At 52.8% G+C, this 13,891-nt stretch overlaps 1 non-coding gene across 1 annotated transcript; it reads left to right on the forward strand.

The window, feature by feature from the left end:
- The first annotated feature begins 11,106 nt into the window (after positions 1-11,106).
- Positions 11,107-11,179, forward strand: trnaf-gaa (transfer RNA phenylalanine (anticodon GAA)). The gene has a single exon. It is a non-coding gene; the product is annotated as a tRNA-Phe (tRNA).
- The last annotated feature ends 2,712 nt before the right edge of the window (positions 11,180-13,891 follow it).

The raw sequence follows: 13,891 nt of genomic DNA on the forward strand, positions 1-13,891 counted from the left end.
CAGGCTGAGAGAGAGACGGGCTGGCAGGACATCGGCGAACAGAGCTGAAGTCAGAGAGCAGAGGAGACAGGCCCAGCTGGGACAACGCAGGACAGACAGAGAGGACAGACAGGGAGACACACGAAGAGACACAGGGAGAGAGACCCAGCTGGGACAACGCAGGACAGACAGAGAGCAGGGAGACACACGGAGAGAGAGAGGAGGGAGGGAGACCCAGCTGGGACAACGCAGGACAGACAGAGAGCAGGGAGACACACGGAGAGACACAGGGAGAGAGACCCAGCTGGGACAACGCAGGACAGACAGAGAGCGGGGAGACACACGGAGAGAGAGAGGCGGGGGGGAGACCTAGCTGGGACAACGCAGGACAGACAGAGAGCAGGGAGACACACGGAGAGAGAGAGGAGGGGGGGAGACCTAGCTGGGACAATGCAGGACAGACAGAGAGCAGGGAGACATACGGAGAGAGAGAGGAGGGAGGGAGACCTAGCTGGGACAACGCAGGACAGACAGAGAGACAGGCAGGGAGACACACGGAGAGACACAGGGAGAGAGACCCAGCTGGGCCAACGCAGGACAGACAGAGAGCAGGGAGACACACGGAGAGACACAGGGAGACAGACCCAGCTGGGACAACGCAGGACAGACAGAGAGCAGGGAGACATGGAAAGACACAGGGAGAGAGACAGGGAGAGAGGGACAGACACAGAGAAAAAGAGAGACTCAGACAGAAGGACAGAAAGACAGAAAGAGAGAAGTACAGATGGACAGAAAGACAGAGAAAAGGACAGAAAGACAGATGGACAGAAGGACAGATGGACAGAGAAAAGGATAGATAGAGTGATGGATAGAAAGACAGAAAAGGACAGAAAGACAGAAGGACAGGATAGAGAAAAGGACAGACGGACAGAGGGACAGATGGACAGACAGACAGATGGACGGACAGACAGACAGACAGACGGACAGACTCTGCCCCACTTGCCTCGTCAGACATCTCCGCCTCTCTCCTTGCCCTCCGCACCGGGGAGCCCCAGGAGGGGCCTGGCGGGGCCGGGCGGGCGATGGGGGGCAGGACGGGTGGGGGCAGGGGCAGGGGCACCGCCCCGGGCAGCAGGGGGGGCTCGAGGGGCATGGCGGGGATGAAGGGGGGGTGGCGGGGCGGGGTGGGCAGGGGCCTGAGGGGGCCGGAGGGGGGGGCCGGGGGCGGGGAGCGGAGGGGGCTCGAGGGCGAGGAGGGGGGGGACACCGAGCGGAACGAGCCGGGCGACCCTGGGAGCTCCAGCTGCAGCTCGGCCGCCCTCTCCAGCTTCTGGACGAGCTCGGGGAGACATGAAGACACCACAGGATTCTGTCCAGCGGGGAGAGGGGGAGACACAACGCAGGGGGGATGAGGAGCAGAGACTACGCCTGGACAGGTGAGTGTGTACAGTGTGTCCAGTGAGAGTGTGGACAGGTGAGTGTGTACAGTGTGTCCAGTGAGAGTCTGGACAGGTGAGTGTGGACAGTGTGTCCAGTGAGAGTGTGTCCAGTAAGAGTCTGGACAGGTGAGTGTGGACAGGTGAGTGTGTCCAGTGTGTCCAGTAAGAGTGTGGACAGGTGTGTCCAACAGTAAGAAGCTGTCTTACCCTGTAACCCAGCTCAGGGGTGTTAGGGGGTGCTCTGTCTCCTCCCCAGATCTCACCTTCAGGTCTTGAGAAATGACGGACCACTAGGAGACGCTGGAAACGAGGACACAAGACAAAGGTCAGGTCCACAGAGCTCACTCAATCACTACAGCAAGCAGAGACCTCTCGGCCATCAGGACTGTGGGGGTCAGTGTGCGGAGCTGTAGGGTTTCGGGAGTTTAGGGGTCAGTGTGGGGAGCTGTAGGGTATCGGGAGTTTAGGGGTCAGTGTGGGGAGCTGTAGGGTATCGGGAGTTTAGGGGTCAGTGTGGGGAGCTGTAGGGTATCGGGAGTTTAGGAGTCAGAGTGGGGAGCTATAGGGTATCGGGAGTTTAGGGGTCAGTGTGGGGAGCTGTAGGGTATCGGGAGTTTAGGGGTCAGTGTGGGGAGCTGTAGGGTATCGGGAGTTTAGGGGTCAGAGTGGGGAGCTGTAGGGTAGATGTGGGGCACCGGGCCCACCACAGGGCCGCCGGTCCAGTCTCGCGGAAGGCGACCGGGTCAGACTTACGGAAAAGCACCGGGACTTGGGCCGGGACCTCTCCCGCTGCCAGTCCGGGTTCGGCCTGACCGGTGTGACCTGTGAAGACGCCAAACAGCCCATCTCCGAGACAGCTCTGACCAAATAGCCCAGCCCAGTCGTGTCGAGACTAGGGGCCTTGGGTAGTCTCTACAGTGTGTCCAGTGAGAGTCTGGGACGTTCAGAGGCAATCTGTGCTCTCAGAAGGCTATAATGGACCTGCGACCCTGTGGACGGCGGGCGGGAGGGGTGGACTTACGACGCCTCGCCGGGCCTGGGTCCTGCTGCGACCGCGCACGGCCGTGCGGCATCTCTGTCGGTCCATCGTCCTGCCGAGACAAGCAGAGTCACAGAGGGGAGGGGAGGGGGCGGAGCCACACAGCTGGGCGGCTTGTTCCCCACCCCCGCCCCCCTCTGTGTACAGAAGAGCCTCCTGTCCTGACTGGAGGACCTCACCCAGCTGTGTCCTGAGAGAAGCCAGGGTATCAGCTTTGTTCCACACCCCCGCCACCCTCTGTGTACAGAAGAGCCTCCTGTCCTGACTGGAGGAGCTCACCCAGCTCTGTCTGGACAGGAGCCAGGGTATCAGCTTTGTTCCACACCCCCGCCACCCTCGGTGTACAGAAGAGCCTCCTGTCCTGACTGGAGGAGCTCACTCAGCTGTGTCTGGAGAGAAGCCAGGGTATCGGCTTCAACCACAGGGCTGGGCAGCTTGTTCCCCACCCCCACCACTCTCTGTGTAGAGGTGCACCTCCTCTCAATATCTTTTTACAGCACGATCACACCCATAAGAGTGGAGTAACGGTAAAAAAAACAACTTATTTCTCCACTTATTTTGTTATTTCTCGCCAGCGGCGCTTTTGACTGACTTACCGATTTCACGGGGATTCTGAAGAGCGATTCTGAAGCTGAAACTAACGATCTAAGTCGAAGTAACTTTATTGGAAGAAACACGTATTTAGAAAAGACTATATAGTGCTTTCCTCCTCTTCTCTCTTCACTCCTCTGAGCTCACGGGGCTCCGGCACCGCCCCCCGCTAGAATCCGCCGCTCTGTGACGTCAGGCGGCTCATTGTGACGCCACCGTGACGTCACCCCCGACGCACTCACGGCTCGGCCGCGAAACAAAAATGGCCGTCATTTTTCACGGTTGTTGTTTTTTTTGGGTGGACATTTTATTTTTCCAACTCTCGGCGGCCAGCCGGGTGTCCCTGTACGACCCCGGTAGTCGCCACCTCGGACAGGCAGGGGAAACGGGTCCAGGTGTTTCCGGCCCAAGGGTTACAAAAACTGCACTTGAATTTAAAGACAAAATCACGTCGAGGGCGCATTCAGCACCCCCACGTCCAACACGGGTTTCCGTGGGGTTTGGTTCAGTGAAATTAGCACCCCACCCCCCGACCCCCAAATCAAAGAAAGACCAACCTCCACCCCCCTCTAGCGGCCAAGGGCGGAAACTTCGGGCCACGCCACGTCCAAAAAACACGAGTCCCCCCCCTGTCCTGCGGGGAAAAGAGACGCCATTTTCTTTTCCGAGCCCTGCGTGGGACCTCACGACCCCCCCCAAAAAACCGGGCTTCGCAGGCGAGGAAAACCAGGCACGTCGACCTCTCTACAACACCACCCGGCTGTTTCTGTTTCAGACCGTGGGAAAAAATAAATAAAATTTCGCCCCTCACCGACCGCAGCGCAAAAAAACACAACTTCACGCTACAGAAACGGGCTGTGTGTGTGGGGGGGGGGGCACGGGAAAAAAAATAAAACCTGCGTGTTTTCGGCAGAGTAAGCTCAGCGGGGAAACTCCCTGAATCTCGGGGTTGCTTCTTGAACCCCGAAAACGACCTTTTTTCTCTCTCTCGTTTTCTTGGTGTCTGGGACGTTCACGAACTCCGCAGCGTCGGTGCGATTCCCAGCGGGACGTGAACATAATCCCCCCGTGGGGCCACAGCGCCCCCGTGTGGCTTAGAGGACCACCACCCGCAGGGCTGAGCTTTTACTGCCGTGTCCCGCTTTCACTCTGGCGATGAAGGAGGGAATCAAGGAGCAGAATTAATATTGTGATCCACCAGTCCATCACAGGACACACACACACCCTCTACAGGACACCAGTCCTTCACAGGATACCAGTCCATCACAGCCGATGTCTCATGGGTGTCCAGGCTGGGTACCATCTGTCCATCACAGGACACACAGACACACACACTCACACACCCTGGACAGGACACCAGTCCATCACAGGACACACACACATATTATATACATATTATATCACGTTCCCCAAAGTTCAGTGCCTCTCTCTAATAAAGTAGAAATGCGACATTAAACTCCATTCGAAACGGGAGAAATCACCAGGACACGATAAACCTTGCTCCGGACGATGGGAGAAGACCTGTACCTTCACGAGTCCGGGTTGTGAAAACTTCTTCTGGCAGTTCAAAACGTTTCGAAGAGACTACAGCGCTACCCTGTTTTCCATTTCTATTTCCATTTCTATCGTGTATTATTATACAGTCATAAGTATCTGTCCTGATCAGAGAGTCCCCCTCTCACTGCCAGGACTGAAGCCCAGTGCAGCACGAATAATAATAATAATTAATAAGTCTGGACCCTCCCCTCAGAGCTCTTCCCAGGTCAGAGGGATCCCCTCCAGCCCCCCCAGTGTGCAGTGTGCAGCCCCCACCTGCACACCCACCTGGATGATGCTCCAGTCCGCTCAGCACACAGCAGCTCTCAGTGGGGAGGAGAGCAGAGGGATGGAGCCAGTTCAGAGAGGGGGGTGATAAGGAGGCCATGATGGGTCAAGACCAGGGGGGGAATCAGGCCAGGACACTGGGGTAACACCCCTACTCTTCTCCAGAGACACCCCGGGATTGTTAATGAGCACAGAGAGTCAAGACCTTGGTTTGACGTCTCATCCGAAGGACAGCGCCCGTTTACAGTCCAGTGTCCCCCCTCACTATACTGGGGCATCAGGACCCACACAGACCGCAGGGTGAGAGCGCCCCCTGCTGGCCCCACTCACACCTCTCCCAGCAGCAACTTTGGGGGGGGGGGAAACCAAAAGCTAAACAGATTTTTAAAAATTTTATTGATGCTTTACAAAAGAACAAAAATTACAAGCTTCAGTCCAGACTGGGGTCTGGGGTCCCTCAGCTTCAGTCCAGTCCAGTTTGGGGTCCCTCAGCTTCAGTCCAGTCCAGTCTGGGGCCCCTCAGCTCCAGTGCAGTCCAGACTGGGGTCCCTCAGCTTCGGTCCAGCACAGACTGGGGTCCCTCAGCTCCAGTGCAGTCCAGACTGGGTTCCCTCAGCTTCGGTCCAGCACAGTCTGGTGTCCCTCAGCTTCGGCCCAGCACAGACTGGGGTCCCTCAGCTCCAGTCCAGTCCAGTCTGGTGTCTCTCAGCTCCGGTCCAGTCCAGTCTGGGGCCCCTCAGCTCCAGTCCAGTCCAGTCTGGTGTCTCTCAGCTCCGGTGCAGTCCAGTCTGGTGTCTCTCAGCTCCGGTCCAGTCCAGTCTGGTGTCCCTAGGCTCCAGTCCAGTCCAGTCTGGTGTCCCTCAGCTCCTGTCCAGTCCAGTCTGGGGCCCCTCAGCTTCAGTGCAGTCCAGTCTGTCGTCCCTCAGCTCCAGTCCAGTCCAGTCCAGTCCAGTCCAGATCTTAGCAGGCACAGAACCAGGAAAGGAACCTGGAAAGAATATAGTTATTGCAGGTGTGAGGGACACAGACACAGACGTCACCATGACATCAAACAGCAAGAGGAGACTCCTCCTTGAATCACAGACACGACCGGGCGGCGCCCCCCTGTCTGCTCACTTGCACCTCCTCTTCCTCTTCTTGTCCTTCCCGGCAGCCTGCTCCTCCTCTCCCTCGCTCTTCCTCTCCTGACCCACGGTCTCCGCCTTCTCCATCGGCTCGTCCTGATCATCTGTCTCCACCGACACGCAGCTCAGGGAGTTTAAAAAGACGCACCAGCGCTTCTGAAGCAGAGACAGGAGAGTCACGTTAAGAGTCGGACTGGACACTCCAGGACATGAACACTGCACTGAGAGAGAGAGGGGTTCATACAGACACATGACTGGACACTCCAGTACATGAACACTGCACTGAGAGAGAGAGGGGTTCATACAGACACACTGACTGGACACTGCAGTACATGAACACTGCACTGAGAGAGAGAGGGGTTCATACAGACACACTGACTGGACACTGACTGGACACTGGACAGGAGTAAAGAGAGGATCAGAGCATTACCCACCTTCTTTTTCTTCTGTCTCACAGGAGGTGGTGATTGGACCTCCTCCAGCTGGAGTCCGAGGAGGGAGAGAGGGGGCAGGAGAGGGACAGCACAGGGAGAGAAAGAGAGAGACAGGTGAGTCAAGTGTCCCAAGAGCACAGAGACTCTGCTGAGATCACACTCGCAGTGAGTGACACCGACACTAACCAGCCTCAGGACAGCACTGCTAGAGCACCACAACCCAGACTCAACCACATCACAGCACAGATCAAACAGCAATATCTCACACACTGGGACACACACACACAAACACAACATAAACTGGAATGCTACAGAACCTTAAACAGACAATACACACTAGCTGAATATTTGACCAAAATAAAAAATAACAAACAGAAACAGACCCTGACGAAGTACAGGCTCAGTGACCACAACCTGGCCATAGAAACTGGGCGACACAGGCAGACCTGGCTGCCCAGAGAGGACAGGCTGTGCTCCCACTGCCAGCGGGGAGAAATAGAGACAGAGGTGCACTTCCTACTGCACTTTGACAGATACTCTGGGATTAGAGAAACATTCTTCCCGAAATTCAGAAATCTAATCCCAGAGTTCCCACACCTGCCAGAATCACAACGGGTCCCAATCCTACTGGGAGAGGGAGGAGGGAACTCAGTTGATCTGGCAGCCCAGTATGTGATCTCCTGTCACAGCCTGAGGAACAGTGAGTCTGTCTCCCAATAATGCTGTCAATATTTTATAATATGTCTTTGTTGTAAATGTCTGTAACATGTCTGCTTTACACAGAGAGTGGTGGGGGTGGGATGTCAGGGCCATATGACACTGCTTTACACAGAGAGTGGCGGGGCTAGGATGTCAGGGCCATATGACACTGCTTTACACAGAGAGTGGTGGGGGTGGGATGTCAGGGCTTGACGACACTGCTTTATGCAGAGAGTGGAGGGGTGGGATGTCAGGGCCATACGACACTTCTTTAAGCAGGGAGTGGCAGGGGTGGAATGTCAGGGCCTGACGATACTACTTTACACAGTTAGTGGTGGGGGTGGGATGTCAGGGCCATACGACACTTCTTTACGCAGAGAGTGGCAAGGCTTGACGACACTGCTTTATGCAAAAAATGGAGGGGTGGGTGTCAGGGCTTTATGACAGTGCTTTCCGCAGAGAGTGGTGGGGGTGTGATGTCAGGGCCATACAGCAGTGCTTTACACAGAGAATGGTGGGGGTGGGATATCAGGGCCTGACAACACAGCTTAACGCAGAGTGTGGAGGGGTGGCAGTCAGGGTTATACGGCAGTGCTTTACGCAGAGAGTGGTGGGGGTGTGATGTCAGGGCCATACGACAGTGCTTTACACAGAGAGTGGCAGGGGAGGGATGTCAGGGCTTGACAACACTGCTTTATGTAGAGAGTGGAGGGGAGGGTTTCAGGGCCATAAGACACTGCTTTATGCAGAGAGAGGCAGGAGTGGGATGTCAGGCCCTGACGATACTACTTTACGTAGACAGTGGCGGGGGTGGGATGTCAGGGCCTGACAACACTGCTTTATTCAAAGAGTGGAGGGGTGGGTGTCAGGGCTATATGACAGTGCTTAATGCAGAGAGTGGAGGGTTGGGTGCCCGGGCTATACGACAGTGCTTTCAGCAGAGAGTGGTGGGGGTGTGATGTCAGGGCCATACGACACTTCTTTACGCAGGGAGTGGCAGGGGTGGGATGTCAGGGCCTGACGATACTTATTTACGCAGAGAGTGGCAGGGGTGGGATGTCAGGGCCTGAAGATACTGCTTTTCGCAGAGAGCGGAGGAGGTGGGATACGACCTCTCAGTGGGGCCAGCAGGGGGCACTCATCCTGCGGTCTGTGTGGGTCTTAATGCCCCAGTGTAGTGACGGGGGACACGATCTGGCCCACCAGCGACGAGCAGGTTACCAGATCTAGACAAAGGGGGCAACTCTTAGTCATATGAGCTTAGTCACACATTGCAGCGATTAAAAAAACAAAACAAACATTATGTCTGTTACTAACGACTTTTTTTTCCTACATTGAAAGTCTCTTTCCCGGGTGATTTTCTAGCGCGACTGGGGCTCTTCATTTCTCCTCGGTGTCTCATCGCGGGCGGATTTGAAACAGACCACAGAAGGTGGTCACACACTATATTATTATTGAGAGACAGGCTCACTGTACCTCAGACTGGGACAGTAGATCACACTGTATTATTATTATTAAGATTATTGAGAGTCTGGCTCACTGTTCCCCAGGCTGGGACAGGAGATCCCACACTGTATTATTATTATTGAGAGACAGGCTTACTCTCTGTTCCTCAAGCTGAGACAGGACATCACATACTGTATTATTATTGATTGACAGGCTCACTGTTCCTCAGGCTGGGACAGGAGATCACACACTGTATTATTATTATTGAGAGACAAGCTCACTGTCTGTTCCTCAGGCTGGGACAGAGGATCACACACTGTATTATTATTATTTAGAGACAGGCTCACTGTCTGTTCCTCAGAGTTGGACAGGAGATCCCACACTGAATTATTATTATAGAGAGACTGGCTCACTGTATGTTCTCCAGGCTGGGTCAGGAGCTCACACAGTATTATTATAATTATTGAGAGACAGTCTCACTGTCTGTTCCTCAGTCTGGGACAGGAGATCACACACTGTATTCTTATTATTGAGAGACAGGCTCACTGTCTGTTCCCCAGGCTGGGACAGGAGATAACACTGTCTGTTCCTCAGGCTGGGACAGAGGATCACACACTGTATTATTATTGAGAGACAGGCTCACTCTCTGTTCCTCAGGCTGGGACAGGAGATCACACATTGGCTTGTTATTGAGAGGCAGGCTCACTGTCTGTTCCTCAGGCTGGGACAGGAGATCACACACTGTATTATTAATATTGAGAGACGGGCTCACTGTCTGTTCCTCAGGTTGGGAAAGGAGATCACACACTGTATTATTAATATTGAGAGACGGGCTCACTGTCTGTTCCTCTGACTGGGGCAGGAGATCACACATTGGCTTGTTATTGAGAGGCAGGCTCACTGTCTGTTCCTCAGGCTGAGACAGGAAATCACACACTATTATTATTGAGAGACAGGCTCACAGTCTGTTCCTCAGGCTGGGACAGGAAATCACACACTCTATTATTATTATTGAGAGACTGGCTCACTCCTGTCTGTTCCTCAGGTTGGGAAAGGAGATCACACACTGTATTATTATTATTGAGAGACGGGCTCACTGTCTGTTCCTCTGACTGGGGCAGGAAATGACACACTGTATAATTAGTATTGAGAGACAGGCTCAGTGTTCCCCAGGCTGAGACAGGAGATCACACACTGTATTATTATTATTGAGTATCTGGTTCACTGTTCCCCAGGCTGGGACAGGAAATCACACACTGTATTATTATTATTGAGAGACAGGCTCACTGTCTGTTCCTCAGGCTGGGGCAGGATATCACACACTGTATTATTAGTATTGAGAGACAGCCTCAGTGTTCCCCAGGCTTGGACAGGAGATCACACACTGTATTATTAGTATTGAGATACAGACTCACTGTCTGTTCCTCCTGCTGGGACTGGAGATCACACACTGTTCTATTATTACTGAGGGACATGCTCACTGTTTGTCCTTCAGACTGGGACAGGACATTCCACACTAGGTTATCATTATTGAGAGACAGGCTCGCTGTCTGTTCCTCAGGCTAGTACAGGAGATCACGCACTGTATTATTATTATTTAGATACAGGCTCACTGTGTGTTCCTCTGGCTGGGACAGTAGATCACACTGTATTATAATTATTGAGAGGCTGACTCACTGTTTCCCAGGCTGGGACAGGAGATCATACACTGTATTATTATTGAGAGACAGGCTCACTGTCTGTTCCTCTGGCTGGGGCAGGGAATCACACACTGTATTATTAGTATTATTAAGAGACAGGCTCGCTGTCTGCTCCTCAGGCTGGGACAGGATATCACACACTGTTGTAGTGTTCTCTCACGAGGCACCAGTTCTGTAGGGGTTTGGGCATTTACTGGGACAATTATTTTTGTGGCAGTAAATCACAAAATTGATTATTTTAATGGTCTTAGAATCCAACCATGCGACATAACTCAAACAACGCACACACAGGTACTAATACACGAGGATACATTTGTTAATATATAGAATATGCATGCAAACCTAACAGATCTTATCGTAAGGGTTATCAGAATACAAAAGATATAAATTCATTCAGTTACAAAGAGTTACACATATCAAGAGGACATAAGTATATCATTCATTTAGACCGTTTCGTAATTGAACTTGTTTACAACGTCTACATGAGATACTCAAAACAAGAACATAACCCTTAGGAATTAAATTGATATCAACTGGTTGGGAGCAGTAATCCAATAAGGTTCAATACTCACTGCCGGTGGGTCCCTTTTCTCACCGTTTCCGTAGTGCAGCGGTTATCACGTTTGCCTCACACGCGAAAAATCCCCGGTTCGAAACCGGACGGGAACAGCCTCTTTTTGTACGCTCCTGTACTTCACAGAGGTCTTGAGCGACCGGTCACATGTTCCTTTCCTTCTGAGTGACGTTCCTGCAACACTCTCCCGCTCCTCTTGGTGCGCTCATGCCGCAACACAGGAAGGCTGGAGCAGGTGGCTGTGGGATTTGCGCACCGCCGAAATCGCTCAGCTGGGAGAGCGTTAGACTGAAGATCTAAAGGTCCCTGGTTTGATCCCAGGTTTCGGCATTTTGTTTCATCGCGCCCTTTGTTCCTCTCTCCAGTGCCCCCTGCCTAAAGTGACGCGTCCCTTTCTCAGCCCGAAACGCAAGCGAGACACCAGCAGCGGTCCCTGCAGGTTTCCGTAGTGTAGAGGCTATCACGTTCACCTAACACGCGAAAGGTCCCCGGTTCGAGACCGGGCGGAAACCGCCTCGTTTTGCACGCTCCCGTACATCACAGAGGTATTGAGCGACCGGTCATTTGTTCCCAATGTATTTCCGGTGCCTTCATGCACTCTTGTACCAAACGCACGTTCCTTCTGTACGCGGAGCCGATCATTTGCAATTGAGCTGTGCAGACAGACCAGGACGAGCTCTGTCGGCTCAAAAGCAGCGCAGGACCTGCAAGAACAACAGAAAGATTAGCATCCAGCGGGGGCTTCTTAGTGAGCCCAAGATCTCATCAAAAATCGGCTAAAGCAACAGGGCTGGGCGCATTGTTCCATTCTCCGACCACTCTCGGTGTAAACAAGTCCCTCCTGGTCTCTGCTTGAATTGCACTTTCCTGCGTTTGCTTTGGTGTAACTGGCTTCCCCTGCATGGGCGATTGTGAAGAAGATCCTTAGTAAGTCATTGAAGAAAACCGAGAAGAGGTCGGAGTGGCCTCTGTTGTTCATCAATGATCCAGTCAGGCAGTACTCCTGTGTAAAGTGCCGTTCGTTCACATCGATTGGCTTTTTTTTGCCTTCATTCGTGCAAGTAGTAAAAGCAGACGCCCCTTTAGGGAGCCCGTCAGCACCCGGAGTTTTCCCCTTCTGTAAGCTCTCCATAGCCTCTCAGCTCTTCTCCTGTCAAATCCCCCTCAAGTACTTCCCTATCTTCTTCACTCAAAAGGTTTTCTAGCTTTGAGGTAAAAAAATGAATTTCTTCATCCTTTACCTCTATAGAGCTGTACAGTCTTAAGTAGAAGTGTCATGCCCTCTGCAGCCAGTGGGCGGTATTCTCTGTCCTGTCCCTAGTTTCTGGTCTGCTGTCCTTCCTGTCCCTCTCTTTCCCTTAGGCTATATATTTCCGGGTCTTGCGCTCTGTCCTCGCTCAGCACTGACGTTCGGATGTCCTGAGACCCGCCTAGCACCAGGGCGCCCCACGTCCGCTCCCTGAGGGCACAGGTTTCTATACGGCATTCCTGAACTCTTTGCACTAATGAGCCCGGGCCTTTTTCCCGTCTCGCCGCTACGCATATGGGTCTTTTTCCGCCCTCCTGCTCCCCACGGTTAGTCCCCTTGGACGTCCGTGACAAGAAGGCCTCGATGCAGGAGAGGATAGCACTCAGCTCTGAAATCTCTCTTCCCTCCTCATCAACTACACTTTCCATGACAGACTTGGAGCCTACCACTTTCCTGAAAAAGAAGCGAGTACACTTCTCATTTTCTTCCAAGAACTGCACTCTGCTTCTTAACAGCACTCCTCGACTGCTTTCTTCGGCTATGCTCCGGATGTCCTTTTTTAAAAGGGTGATATCCTCAAGCACATCGAAGCCACTGTGCAGCATCGTGTAGAGACGCTGCAGCTGCCTCTGTTTCCTGGCTAGCACTCCTCTCCGTCTGGCAGCAGCCTTCCTTCCCTCAGCCATGAAAAAGACCTTTGTCCTCACCTTCACCTCCTCCCACCACTCTCCTACTGACCCGTACAGACACTGCAAGGACAGCCACTGTGATAGTTTCTCCTTGTAGCAGGATACTACCCCCTCGTTCTCTAGCAGCTTTGTGTTGAGTTTCCAGAGGCCTGGGCCAAAGACAGTCCCGCCCTGGAGTTCCACTCTACACCCTAAAGCCTGATGATCTGAGAAGAAGACAGGCTGAAGAGTGACCCCAACAACTTTCACTCTCTCTGAGACAAAGCAATAGTCAATTCTGGAGCTGCTATTCCTCCCTGACCGTGTATATCCTGCTGTTGTGGGATATATACATCTATATGTGTCTGAGAGTTTAAAGTCTTGAACTAAGTTTTGCAGGGCCAGTGAGCTGGAATCCAATTTTATCGGAGAGCTAGACTGCCTGTCTGTGTGCTCTAAGATACAATTAAAATCCCCTCCCACTATCACGTCAGTGCTACATAACAATAGGGAAGAGAGTGCTTTGAGTAGCTCCACCCTTCCTCCCACGTCAGTAGGACAATACACATTGATTAGACGCAGGTTAACGGTCCCCCATTCGACATCCACACACAGCAACCTGCCATCTATGACCCTCTGAATACTTTTCAATTTGAATGCCCATCCTTTGAAAAGAATGGCCACGCCAGAGGTTCTGTTGTTATTGTCCCCTGACCAATCAGAAGGCCCTTTATCCCACCTATCTTCAAAGCTTTTATACCTCTCTTGATAGGCTAAAGCACACTACTGCAACATCAACACATCTCCCTCTCTCTGCTGGAGGTGATCAAAGACAGACTGGCATTTAACTCTGTCATTGATACCTCTGGTGTTAAGAGAAATTATGTTTAGAGCCATATTACATAAGAAAGTGGAACCAGTCTTTACAAAACACATTTCTCTTCTGTCTCACCTGTTACCTTCTTCTTTTTCTTTTTCTTCTTACCAATTTCCTGCCAGCCATCCTCTGAATGGGCCTTCATCAGGGTGGCAGCAGTAAAAGCTTTCACTGAGTCCATCTCAAGGAAGGGGGTAGAGGGAGGGGTGGAGGGGTTCCAGCTGTCCCCATCACCATGCTCTCCTTCC

This window comes from Lepisosteus oculatus, chromosome 14, assembly GCF_040954835.1.
Source record: "Lepisosteus oculatus isolate fLepOcu1 chromosome 14, fLepOcu1.hap2, whole genome shotgun sequence".
Lineage (NCBI taxonomy): Eukaryota > Metazoa > Chordata > Actinopteri > Semionotiformes > Lepisosteidae > Lepisosteus > Lepisosteus oculatus.